This window comes from Peromyscus maniculatus, chromosome 6 (assembly GCF_049852395.1).
Source record: "Peromyscus maniculatus bairdii isolate BWxNUB_F1_BW_parent chromosome 6, HU_Pman_BW_mat_3.1, whole genome shotgun sequence".
Lineage (NCBI taxonomy): Eukaryota > Metazoa > Chordata > Mammalia > Rodentia > Cricetidae > Peromyscus > Peromyscus maniculatus.
Window position 1 is genome coordinate 16,683,809 of NC_134857.1, and position 14,842 is coordinate 16,698,650.

The following is a 14,842-nucleotide window of genomic DNA, read 5'->3' on the forward strand; positions in this document are numbered from 1 at the left end:
ATTTTGTGTTTGAAGAAATATCCAACAATAGAATCTTACAGTCTTATGCACAGATGCACCAACAAAGGGACACCCAATTTCATGAAAGAGACAAACCATACTTAAAACCACAGAATGACCACAACGCAATGCAGTGATGATGTTTCTTGTTTGTTTGTTTGCTTTATTTTTAATGCCTTAGTCTCATCAATAGAGAGGTCATCAGGAGAAAACCTAAATAGACAAAGACTTGAATTAATGAGATTGCAATCAATGGATCTAAAAGGTATCTTCAGAATATTCTACTAGAACACTAATCAACATTTGTTCTTCCCAGAAGCCATGGGACATTCTCCAAAACAGATCACATGTTGATATGCAAAGCAAGTCTCAACAAATAAAAGAAAAATGTAATCACATCCTGCATTCTGTCTGATAACCATGAATTAATACTGGATATTAATGACAAAAGAAGTGAGAGAAGATATACCAACTCATTAAAGCTAAGCAGCATGCCACTGAATCAAAACTGGATGAGGAAAGAAACCAAGAAGAGCATTTAAAAATCACTATATTGAAATGAAAGTGAAAATCCAGCATATCAAAATCTACAGTACATATACCCCAGCTGGCTGACCCTTCATTAGCCTTACTCTACCTGCACTCTCCCAAGTTTAAACACTTAACCTTGGTTCTATAATCAGGGACCCCAAAGAGTATCATGAGATCTGAATGTACCTTTTCTAACCCCTAGATTCTGGACATGTGGAACATCCTATTCACCATCCCAACCTGCTATGTATACATCAGGGACACAACACACACAAGAAGTCCATGTGCTCAGGTCTCATCACAAATAGTTGCAAAATCGAGACACTATGTTTCAATCCCAATCCCACCAGTTCTTTAGAAATGTTCTCTAATGAAAATTAGATGAACACCAGGAGACTGAACTTAAATGAACAATCATAAACTTCATCAAAGAATTCAAGGAGTTAAACATAAATAATGAGTGGAACTTAAAGAGGATGAACTTAAAGAGAATACATATTTGAATGATACCCAAGAAAACACAAGTATGAGGCTGAATGAAACAAGTACAATAGGGGATTTTAGAAGAAACAAGTATATAGACATATTGAAAAGAACCTAAACTGAAATGAAGACATAACTGAAAGACTTAATAACTCAATTAAAAACTCAGAAGAGGCCGGGCAGTGGTGGCACACGCCTTTAATCCCAGCACTCGGGAGGCAGAGACAGGCGGATCTCTGTGAGTTCAAGGCCAGCCTGGTCTACAGAGTGAGATGCAGGAAAGGCACAAAGCTACACAGAGAAACCCTGTCTCGGGAAAGAAAAAGCCCTCAGAAGAGAGCCACACAAGCATAATGGATCAAGTGGAAGAAAGAATATCAATACTCAAAGACAAACGAGGGTAATTAGACCCCATAAGCAGAGAGTATGAAAGTTTATTTTTAAAAACACATTAGGAGGAGATAGGGATAGTGGAATACCATGGAAAAATCAAATTTTCAAATTATAGACATAGAAAATGGAGAAGAAACCAAGGTAAATGGCATAAAACTGATCTTCAGTAAGACCACAGAAGGAAACTTTCTAAAGCTAAAGCAGATATATTCATTCAGATAAAAGAAACACACAGACACCAAATGCACAGTATCAGAAAAGAAATTCCCCATGGCATCTAGTAACTGAAACACTAAATATACAGAAGAAATGAATATTATTAAAAGCTTAAAGAGAAAAAATTTCATATAAATGAAAAACCATCAGAATAACAACTGATTTTTCAATAAAAACTTTGAAAGCCAGAAGACCCTGGAGAAATATAATCCAAGTTCTAAAATTCTGTGACTGGCAACCTAGGCTTACCTAGGAAAACTAACAAGGCATTTGAATGAGAAAGAAAAAAATTTTATGATACAAACAAGCTGAAAGATTCATGTCCCCCAAACCAACCACAAAAGAATACTGAAAGAAATACTATAGATCAAAGACCACAATATGAATAGCCAGAAGAGTCTAGAAGGAAAACAAACATATCTGTAATTCCTAAAACATAGAATACAGCTAAGAAGACAAGCAGAAAAAAACAACATAAAATGACCTCAACCAGTACACTCCTTTCAATAATAACTTTAGATATTGATATCCTCAACTATTCAATGAAAATACATGGTTTGGCTGAATGGATTAAGAAACGAAATTACTATTTTTGTTGTCAAAAAAAACTTAGCTTTTTTTTTTTTTTTTTCCCGAGACAGGGTTTCTCCTTGTAGTTTTGGTGCCTGTTTGCCTGTCCTGGATCTCACTCTGTAGACCAGGCTGGCCTCAAACTCACAGAGATCCACTTGGCTCTGCCTCCCAAGTGCTGGGGCTAAAGGCATATACCACCACAGCCCCAAAAACTTAGCTTTAAACACAGTCCACACATTAAAGCGAAAGGATGGATAAATGTTTTCCAGCTAAAATGGTATCAGGAAGAAAACATGGGTTGCCATCCTCATACTGGATAGTCTTCTGACTAATGCTAACCACAAGGACACTTCTAATCAAGAGAACAATTAACCACGAAAATTTTTCTATCCCAAACATATATGCACTGTATTAATCAGGGTTCTCTGGAGTAACAGAATTTTTAGAATGAATCACTCCCTATCCTAAAGGGAATTATGTGATTTAAAGACTGAAGGCTGCAGTTCATCTAATCCCAAAATGACTGGCTGTTAACAGAAAGACCAAGAATCCAGTAGTTGCTTATGAGTCCACAAGGCTGGATGTCTCAGCTAGTCTTAAGTATTTGATGAAGTACCAAAGAAGTGGGCTCTACTGCCAGTCAAGGAATGGACTTGCTAGTAAGGGGAGGAGGGCAAGCAGGCAGAGAGGGAAAACTTCTGTTTTTCATATCCTTATGTTGGCTTCCAGAAGAAGGTGTGGCCCAGATTGAAGGTGTGTCTTCCAGTCTCAAAACCAGGATTAAAGGGTTGTGTCTTCCTACCTCAAAGGTCTGGATTAGACGTGGCTCTATCTACTTCCAATTAAGTAAAAATCCCTCACAGGTGTGCCCTCCTTTTATGATTTTAGTTCATTCCAGATATTATCAAGTTGATAAACAAGAATAACTACCACTAGTCTATCTCTTGTCAACTTGACAAATTGTGTCTCCTTATGTCATGATTAATTTCCAAATGAAAACAATAATAAGGTCATAAGGACACTTAATCATAATAGAACTATCACATGTACAATCATAAACACATTATACATTTCACCGGGTCATAATTATGCCTACATGATACAACTATCCTTAGTACAATAGCAAACTCATTATAAATTTAGAATAAGTGGTAACAATATCTCTTGAGAGACATTCTTTTAGTATCTCAAACTTAAATATGATAAATACTGATAATTTAGTTGGTGTTACATCCCATTATAAAGAAATTGAAGAAAGAGAACACAAATATCTGTACAAATGCATTCTTAACAAAATATTATAGAAACACTATTGTCAACTATAATCCTCATTTTTATACCTGGTCATATGGCCTTAGTTACCTTCCTCTAGTGCCTATTCTGTATTTCCTCCACAATTGGCCAGTATTTCAGCAGGTCTTGGCTCTTTTTCTAGAGGAGTGACCCATACCTTCATTTCTGAAGTGTGTGCCCTTTGTCATCAGTCTGGATTAGGCTATTTTAGTTCCCCATTGACTTTAATGACAGGATATGGTAACACCAAGAGATGCTCTAAAGGATCTCCTGATCTCAGCACCTTATCTTTTTTACCTTCATTGTGGAGAAGCAATCCAGTTTCCTATGGAATCTGGATCAATCATACCACCGAACACTGTTATTCTTTCTTAGCCTGTTGGTTTTAAGTGCATTAGAAGCCCAAAGTGGCCAGTATGAACTTGATACTTTGTGTTCAATGGAAAGTTTGTTGTGGCTTCTGGCAGGAGTGCTCCCACTTCTGGAACCAAAACCTATAAGTCCAGCAAAAAGGAAGCAGGGCCTTATAAAACTAAAAGGCTTCTTTATAGGTAATGAAAAATACCAGGTAATATGTAGCCCCTGGAGTGAGAGAAGAACTTTACTAGCTATACATCCAGAAGATAATTGTTATCTATATTGATACATACATACATATTCATTCAAAGAAACAAAGAGTTAAAAAATGACTCATTAAAAAATGGGCTATGGTTCTGAAAAGAGAGTCTACAATAATGAAATAAAAATAACTAAGAAATATCTCAAAAAGTGTTCATCATCCATAGCAATTCAGGCAATGAAAATTAAAACAACTCTTATATTTTATCTCACCCTAGTCAGATAGCTAAGATCTACAAAACAAACAAACAAACAAACAAACAAAAACTTTAAAAAGTTCTAGATAGAAGGTGGGAAAGTGGGACCTCTCATTTACAGTTGATGGGATTTTAAACTGATGCAGCCACTCTGAGAATAAATATTGAGAATTCTCAAAAGCCAAAAATATATCTACCATTTGACTCAGCTCTATCATGCCTTGCTATGTGTCCAAAGGATTTGATATTCTACTCCATAGATACTTGTTCAGACATGTTCATTGCCATTCTATTCACAGTAGATTAGAAAAGCAAAGAACATAAAATGTCCTTCAATTGAAAAAAGATAATGAAAATGTGGTACATAAACACAATGAATACTATTCATTTGTACAAAAAATGAACTCATGAAATTTTCACATGAGGATGGAACTAGAAAATATTACATTGACTGAGTTATTCAGACCCCAAAAGACAAGATTACATGTTCTCTCTACTCTGTTATTCCTAGCTTGAAATTTTCATATGTGATTATGTAACCTGAAGTAACTATAGAAACCAGGAAAGAAAAAAGGGACAAGGGTGGTAAGTGGGGAAGTGCTTGAGAAGTATATGAAGAAAGAAATTGGAGAAGTGATGGAGTGAGGTCTTTAATTGGGGGGATCAATACAGAGACAAGAGAAGAGATAAATTCACTAAATATTCTGGAAAAGGGTATGAGGGATTATTTTATATTTAACTGAAATTACATAAACTACATGTAAGTGTATGTGGATAGACTTTAACTCCCCTTATTCTACTTGAGGAGACAATGCCTCACACCAACGCTAAGACCCATAGACTCTAACAAATACCACAGTGTCAGGTATGAGAAACTACCTTTCAAGTTATTGTTCAGAGGCTTCAATGAGACTTTTGAACAATATAAGCTATTGCTGTTCTAATTTATTGCCTCCAAGAGCTAGAGGTCAGTATTATTTTTGAAGATACCACATGTTTTGACACAGGACTTGGAGAAATCATTCTGGGTCTGATCCAAAAGCCTCTTCCCCAAGGAATAGCTTTGATAGTACTGCCTATGAGCCAAAACAATTACCAGCATGGTAAAATATCCCTAAAGATGCAATAGTGGAAATTTTCTCTTTTCAGTAACAACAGTTATCTTATTGGACTTTACTTAACAGGAGAGAAAGTACCACTGAACCTGAGGGAAATCATACACAGTATTGAAAACCTAGCCAATCATTCAAAGGTTGGTAGGTCATAGTTCTCACAGGAGAATCTAATATTGTCACATCTCTAAATCAGTTTCATTCCTAACTGCATCCTAAATACTTATCCTTGTACTCAGAGATAGGTGTACATCTCGCACCTCATCATAAAAGCTTCTTCTCACACCACACAGAAACAATTATAGAAAGCCACAGCTACTCAAAGTGAAGAGAACACCTGACTGTGCATTGCTTATCCCAAATTGATAAATATACAATACAACTCTGAAACACAGAAGCCACACCCAAGAAGTCTCAAAAATATGATGGCTTAAATAAAACCTGAATAGTGACAATGCCAGCTGACATGCCATAATAGATGGGGAGAAACTTATAGGGACCTACCCTTAGATGAAGAGCTACAAGCATCTAAAAACAGCCAAGAGAGATAAAATTCATCTTCCAAGAGATGAGCACCATATATATATAGCAGCAAGTTGTGTTGGTGAACTTCTGCCCCTGAATGTGCAGTATCTGCCTCCTTAGGTAAGAAGTGGCCAAAGAACCTTTTGTTAGGGAGAAATTCCTGGAAGATTTACCTTACCAGGGACACACAGTATTTGTCACATTGTTGTTCCTGTGTTAAAATACCTCTTCAAAAGCAAGGTAACAGAAGCTGTTTACTTTGGCTAACAGTATTAGGAAGTAATGTGTCAAGAGCAAGCTGAAGCCACTGTCAAGAAGCAGAGATTGATAAATGCTGTTGCTCAGTTCCCTGCCTCCATTTTATTCAGCCCAGGTCCCCAGTCTAGGGTACACCTTTCCGGCATATAAGGTTCATATTTTTATATCAATTTAGACACTCCCTCACAGGCATGTTCAGAGGCTGACCTGATCTAGACACTCATTCACAGGCATGCTCAGAGGCTTGTCTTTTGGGTGATTTTAGATCCTATTAAACTGACAATCAATATTAACTGTTTCACATGAGAAGTGCCCATACTCCCAAGACCAGAGTTATCTCCACTGTGCTCACAAGACCTAGTATTGACATTACACAAACTCAATTTCTTGACTACATTTACCACCAGTCTATACACATTAGAGGTCACAGCATCTAGAAGAAAATTTAACTACCAAAAAATCACATTGAACTGTGATATTTAAATAGTGAGCGATATCTAAGGGTGTTTTTCAGTCATCAAATTCAGGCACATGTGGCTGTTATTGAGCATCAAATGGAACTGCAGTCCCATCTCAGTCAGGGACTATGTAAAGCAAATGATCCTCCTCACTGTGGGTGGACTTCATGCATCCATTCATTGCAGGCCACAGTAGAACACAGAGATCTGAAGGTTGTCTTTCTCTGGCTAACCATCTTTGAGCTGGAACATCACTCTGCAGCTGAGCTCTCACAGTGGAACCGTGACTTTCAGCTGATTATATATATATATATATATATATATATATATATATATATATATACATGTGTGTATATGTGTGTCAGTATAAGAGCACAGACTCATGAGGAAATGAAAGACAATAACTTACTAAAAGGATTGGAGTTATTATCGATAGGATTTTGATGTAATTAAGAAAAGCTGAATCAGAGAGAGGGTGAGATACAAAGAGAAAATGACACACACAGAGAGAGAGAGAGAGAGAGACAGAGTGATAATAATGAAAATGTTGATGGTGGTGATGGAAGAAACAAGGAAAGAAATGATGAAGAGTATGGACATGGATGCATTCACTATTTGAAAAGATCACACTGAACTGATACTATATCATCATCATTCTCTCTAGGACCAGCATACTAGGAATAACATTTACAGTGTGACATTAGACTCTGTCCTTGGAGAAAACTTTCAATTCCTTCATCAATCCACAGTCATATGTATATTATATAAATCTTTATATGCAGTAATAGTCAAGCATCCAAGCAATCTATCATATTTGATCAAGCCATGCATAAATCATTTATTTATGATTTACCATTTCTAGCTTGACTCATTGATTCATCTCAAGACAAGACAAGGTCAGTACCAAAAAAATATGATTAAGCCTCTTGCCCTTAAAAGAGAATAGCTTAACCAACAAATTCATCTTCACATCTGACCTCATAAATCTTGACACTGGGAATACTAGATGCATAGAAATATCCCACAAAAGAAAATGTCTGTGAAAGAATACAGAGGGCAGAAGGAATAAATAGGAGAGTGTGATAAGTGTTCCACAGCTACTGTGTGTCTCATGGAAGAACAATCAAATTCACCTAATAGGCCATTTCCTATTCCTAATAGTATTCATTTCCATTGTTTATCTACATTTTTCCTGGTTCTGGCAGCTTTACTGTTTCCTACTTACCTACCTTCTGACACACTAATGTTTTCACATCTATGTCCATATTATTCATATGATACACTTAGCCATGAATCAGATTGAGAGGTAGGAAAACAGTCATCTCTTTCAAATCTTCCAAAGGATGTCATAGCAAACCAGATAGACAACAGTAATAGACTTTATCAACTCTGACATTCGTGGTCAGGGAATTTTCATTTTCTTATACATTCCTCTGGTTCCTTTCCTTGGTTTTATACTTATTGGAAGCACACAGAGAGATATAGAAAAAATAAATTGTTCTGCTATTTGATATTACTATGAACAAATTACCATAGATTTGGTGAATTAAACAACAAATACTTGGCTGTTTTTGCTTGTTTGTTTGTTTCAAACTCAGGAAGATGGGAAGTTTATGAAAATGATGCTGATTAATGTGGATCTTTTTCCTGGTTTTCTTGTGGTAATTCCGGACTATGCCCTTCTAGAGAGAAAAGGGATCTGTGTTATCTCTCCCTTTATAGATATTGATCTTATTATGCTGTTCTGGAATAAAAGACTTCCTCTAAACCTAATTATCTTCCCAAAGCACCTCCTCTAATAACTATCTTCTTAGATGTTATAGATTTAATATATGAATATTAAAAAGATGATGCAGTTTGTAGTGTATACCAACAGTCACAGGATACATGTACTGCATTTAATGTAGAATAGTTCTACAATTGTATCTGATAGTTCATTTTCTACTAAAAAAAAATATTTATGCAGCTTAATTGAGTTTTCATGGAAGTTTGGATAATCTCCAGATTTTGTAGCTTAAGAATAGAAGCTATTTTACTATCTGACTTCAGTTTGTTTGGTTTCTACATTCCCTCTGTCTTGCTAGTGCTGTTTGCTCTGAACTTGTTTTAACCACACACTCCAATAGTCTGTTTCTGTTTACACTTTTGCACATATGGTTCCCTGTGCTTGAAATGCCTTCCGTCCTTTTGTACTGAGAAAAACACTCATCCTTCAAAACTCAGTCCCATTGATGTCATCCTTGACCTCTTTCCCCAGGAAAGTTGATGATCCTTCCTCTAATTGCATCCCATACTGTTAATCTTCTGATGCAACACTCTACCCCAGAGTGTGGTGATGCAGTGTTATGAAAATCTCTCTTATATTCTAAAAAAGGAAACTTGTGCTGAACATCACAGCCAGAATTAATAAAACACCCTGAGGTCACTTAAGACTTAAGGGTGCTAGCCTACTTTGTACTCAAACTGTTGGTCTAACTTATCTCTATTTAGGAGAACAATGCAACAACCAACCTTATTTACCTTGGATTTTACAACTTAAGGGAATTCCTAGCTGTGATCTTGAATTATGTATCCTTACATGCCTGTGACCCAGAAAAATTAGGTGTATCATTTGCTGAAATCAGCAAATACAGAAATTGAAAGCAACTTCCTAAAATCTACCATAAAAGTTAAAAACAATCATTTGTGGATATTGGCTGATAAACACCAGTGTTTGTTATCTGGGCCAGTTCTGTCAGTTGGAACTAGTGACTCAATCCTTTAAAAAATTCTATGGAATATTTCTGTAAAGTACTCCCTTCCTTCCCAATGTGATGCCTTCTATATTGTTCAATAAATACAGAGGAACCCTTTGTTAGTTAATGACATACACCCAATCAACAGATCTAGACACACACAGACAGTCACACCACTCTCACCAAGACAAAACAGACAGGAACAAGGATACACAACTGCACAGACAGACCCACACAGGGACACAGATAAACACAGGCAGGGGAACAAACAGATTCACAAGATAGCTTTCAGCAAGACAATTATTTGGACTCAAACAACAGATGATCAGAGGATGAAGGCACAGGAAGAATGAAGTAGAGAATATAAATCTGGACTCTTTCCTGGTTAAAAACTCTAAGGGGCAAGTGTTTTTATGTCTTTCTTTATTGCAACATGGATGCATATTTGTGACTCAGAGTTAATCATTAATTAATATAACTTGCACATCAGTTTGTTGTAAAGTGTATATGCATTAAACTTGCCTACTAGATTGTAATTTTTTTGAGGGCAGAGATAATTTATAATAAATCTTTTCATTTTGTGAAGTTATGCCTGTACCTGATATACTCAGTACATAAAAAAAAAAGAATGACCAAATGCAGCATTAATTTGAACCACACTAAGAAATAAGAGACAAGTTGCCTCTCAGTGCTCACTGTCCTTCATTCCTTCCCTTATGTCCTCCTTCCCTCCACGCATTTACCTGTGGCTGGGCTGAGTTAGTCTTGCAAATTTGCCACTGAGCTACAAGTTTTCTTGCTCCTGCTATAAAAGAATTTGGAGTTCTCTTCCACCTAAGCACCTAAAACAGTGTGGACCAAACCTGTCTGTCCATGAACCTGAAAAGATGGTTACTAAAAGTACAAATTTCTGAGTCTAACCACAGGCCTGTGGTTATTCCTTAAACTCCAGGAATCAAGCTCAGTATTATTCAGGTTTAAACATGGTCCCTAGATGATCATGAAGATCAGTGATAATAACACTATGGGGTTGGAGAGATGGCTCTAAGTTAAGAGTACTTGTTGATCTTCTGGGGGACACCCTGGACAACTCCCAACCTTCTGTAACTGCAGTTCCAAGGAATCTGATGTCTTTTGGTTGCCCCAAGTACAGCATGCACATGATACACAGATATAACTGCAGGCAAAGCACATATACATGTAAACACACACACACACACACACACACACACACACACACACACTCAAATGTTCCAAGGAGGACCATGCCATCTGATGAGTGACAGCTGCTTCCCTCAGTGCAATTCTTCTTTGGTACCTTGTTAAGTAATAGTTACCCTGCTTCACACTTAGAAAGATGAGTTCACTTGGATGTCTTTCTGTAGCTGACTCCTCAGCATTTAGCAAAGTAGAAATCCTTCCAGTGGACCCACGCCACTTGGCATTGCTGTTCCCTGGAGGACATTCCCATGGAAGAGTCCTTCTGTTGATTACGATACTAGAGTCTTCCTGATCTGTTTTGCACATGCTGTTAAAGTTGCTACAGTTAAATTCTAGAACACCTCTAGTATTGGCAGTCTACAAACTGACTCTGAAGAAATGTGACAAATCTATGCTCTGTGGGTTTATCCTTAATTAAACTACACACTGAGTATGTATGGATTTCCTGTAGTAAGCACAGATTGGGTGTCATCAAAGGTTAAAAATGGGGAGGAAGACTAAGTAGGTCTCAGAGTCTGGCAAAGAGTAAGCACTCAATAAATATTGCCAATCAGTGACACCTATACATTAGATGGCCTACATTTTTTTTTATTTTTTATTTTAACCCAATCAAAGGAGATTTATATTATGAAAACTTTGACTTTAAGTTTTGAAATAGGAAAAATATTTTACTTATATAAAACAGGTTACTTAACTTTTGTTTAAATATTTGGAATGTCAGATTTTTATATAGAATGTCAAAGTTCAAGTTCTTAATGTGTAACCTTAAAATTAAGGAACCATAGACTTGTGGGATGATTTAATGAGGATATCAATACTTTAGTAGTTTTTTCATACTAAACATTATTGTTTATAATAGCTGTTGTTTTATACTAAACCATTGCAAAGCTGAATAACTTCAAATAACAATCTTTTACTATTTCTCATAAATCTTAGTTGACTGGTGATCTTACTTCTCTTAAGTTGAATGAGTTAGACTAAAGTAACATATAAATTCATTGAGGTGGAGTTGCTGGGGAACAGTTTAGGTGTTCTACCATTTTCTTGGCTCACATGGCTTATAATACCCAACAGGGCACTATCCCAATTGTTAGTAGTAGAGCTCAAACAGGCAAGATGGGTATAAGAGGTCCTGACACATGGGTAGAAGTAAAAAATGCCATTTTCCATAGCAAGTCCAGCCATACTGGAGGATAATAACTATACATTATCTTATTGACAGCAGCTCCTGAACATTCATATTGCAAGGGACACAGTGAGACTGCTGGTTGGAACTGTCAGTGTAGCAACCTACCACATTAGTCATTGTGGAAAACATCCTCCTTGTGAAGTTTTTCTGGACTCTTACAGAGAAAAAGGATTAGATTCTAAATTAAGGTCAAACATCTTGTCTAGGCCACTTAGATCACCCAGATCTAAGAAAATCACAAATATATTTAATCGTTATCTCTAAAGAATTGGTAGTATAAAGTTGATATGGTTACTAAGATGAATTCATAAGATCACATGTTAGTACATACACATTATGTATGGAAAAGGAATGTACATGCACATACACACACAAACACATATACACATATACAGACACACCTACCCATACACACACCCATGAACACACAAAGACACACATAGACATACACACACATTCACAGATGTTGTGGGGGGCCATCTATAATCTCAGAATGTGAGAAGTGAAGAAAGGAGGATTGGATCAGGACTGTAGTTATCTTAGGTTACCTAGCTAACTTGAGACCAGCCTGAGTTATAGGAGATCCTGTCTCAGAAAACAACAAACAAATATACAAACAAAAAACAGATTACAAAACAGATAGTTTCCATTTCTGTCTTTATAACATTAATTAGTCTTATTTTTTTAGTTTCCTCTTTATATTACCTTTATACTATTTTTTATACTAGCCTTGATTCTTTTAAATTTATTTGACAACATTATTAAATGTCTCTATTTCTGGAATATTTATTCTCTAATAAATCTCGATTTTATCTGATGAGTGAGTATCTTCCACTGTGTCTCACTGGGACCCTTTAACAAGCATGTACTATCACTGATAAATTTAACATTAAATATATTACAGAAATCTCAGAATTGACAAAATTATTGGTGAACCAAAATGAGTAAATAAATGGACGGGGGGATTATGTTCTTTTAAAATCCCATCTTGAGGAGTTTCCTTGGACACTGAGTGACCTCTGAACCCATGCTATATCTTAAAGACTTGAGATCATGATAGGATATCTAACAGAAGGAACCCAGGCCGCACAGCTTACCACAGCTGTTATAGAGCTGGAAGAGAGACCATCTGCTTTATTAAATTTTTATTGTAGAAATAAGAGCATTCCCAATTAAATTAGGAGTCCATTTGGATGTTCAACAAACCAAAAAGCATATGAACTGTAATTCCTTCCTTTGCTTCCTCAAGACCCATACTGCACGCTTGCTCACATTATTTTTTCAGAACAGAATTCTGTACCACAGTACAAAACATCTGTCTTATATACTTACACTCTTAAAAGAGATAGATCTGACGCTCATTTCTGTTCAGTTTTCATTTCTTCCTTGTGTCCTTTTGTGATTCCATCTCAACATGCTGATATCCAGGTTTTAGCGGTGGGTTCTGTTAACAAACAAAACAAACAAAAAATACTACTGGGTCAGATAGATGTCTCAGAAGTTAAGATCACTTACTGCTTTTGTAGGGAACCAGAATTCCTTTCCCATTACCCAGGTCAGTTGGCTCACAACTGTGTGTAACTCCAGTTCCAGGAGCTCTGGGGCCCTATTCTGGCCTCTGCATGCATATGTACACAGACACACCCATACACAGACACACACAGACACCACACACACACACACACACACACACACACACACACACACAAACACACACACACTCAGAAAAGAGGGAAAGAGAGAGAGAGACTGAGGGGAGATATTTAATACAATATGGTACCAATCTATGGCAGTAGACAGGAGAAAATAAAGGCAGTATTGTCTGTGCAAATATAGAATACAGATATTTTAGTATGAAACACATATTTAGATGGTATTGTTGGACTGCACGTTTTGAAAATCACACTTAAGACAATTTACCATGTATTATGAAATTTATAATGCAGTTTTTGTCTTAGTTAGGGTGTCTTGCTATGAAGAGACATAATGACCAAGGCAACTCTTATAAAAGGAAACATTTAATTGGGTGTTTATGGTTCAGAGTTTCAGTCCATTATCATCATGAGGGAACATGGTGGCATGTAGGCAGACATGGTACTGGGATGGTAGCTGAGAGTCCTACATCTTGTGCAGGCAACAGGAAGTGAACTATCTCACTGGACATGGCTTGAGCATATTTGCGACTTTAAAGCCTGCCTCCCCAGTGACATACTTCCTCCAACAAGACCACACCTACTCCAACAAGGCCATACTACCTAATAGTCTACTCTCTTTGGGAGACATTTCCTTTCAAATTGCCACAGTATTTATGACCTTTCATATCATCTGAAACAAACCCTACCATTTTTTCTGTTCTCTTTAAAGCACATTGAATTAATAATTATGTCAATAATCATTCCTGTGCATATAATGACACCATCTCTTTGGTGTACTTTATAATTGTCTACTAATAAACATTTTTTTATTTTTATTTTATAATTAATTTAATTTTATATATCAGCCATGGATTCCCTTGTCCTCCCTCCTCCCATCCCACAGTGCCCCCCCAATCCACCTGCCATTCCCACCTCCTCCAAGGTAAGGTCTCCCCTGGGGAGTCAGCCTAGCCTGGTAGATTCAGCTGAGGCAGGTCCAGTCTCCTCCTCCCTACACCAAGGCTGAGCAAAATGCTCAGTATAGGCCCTAGATTCCAAAAAGCCAGCTCATGTACCAAGGACAGGTCCCAGTCCCACTGCCTGGTGGCCTCTAAATAGTTCAAGCTGATCAACTGTCTCACTCACCCAGAGGGCCTGATTCAGTTCCATGAGGGCTCTCTGGACCCGATAGAAGAGAAAGTAGGAAGTAGTCTTGAACACATTGGCACAAGAGATCACTTCCTCAATATAATACCAGTAGCACAGACACTGAGAGAAACAATTAATAAATGGGACCTCTTGAAACTGAAAAGCTTTTGTAGGGTGAAGGACATGGTCAACAAGACAAAACGAGAGCCTACAGAATGGGAAAAGATCTTCACCAACCCCACATCTGACAGAGAGCT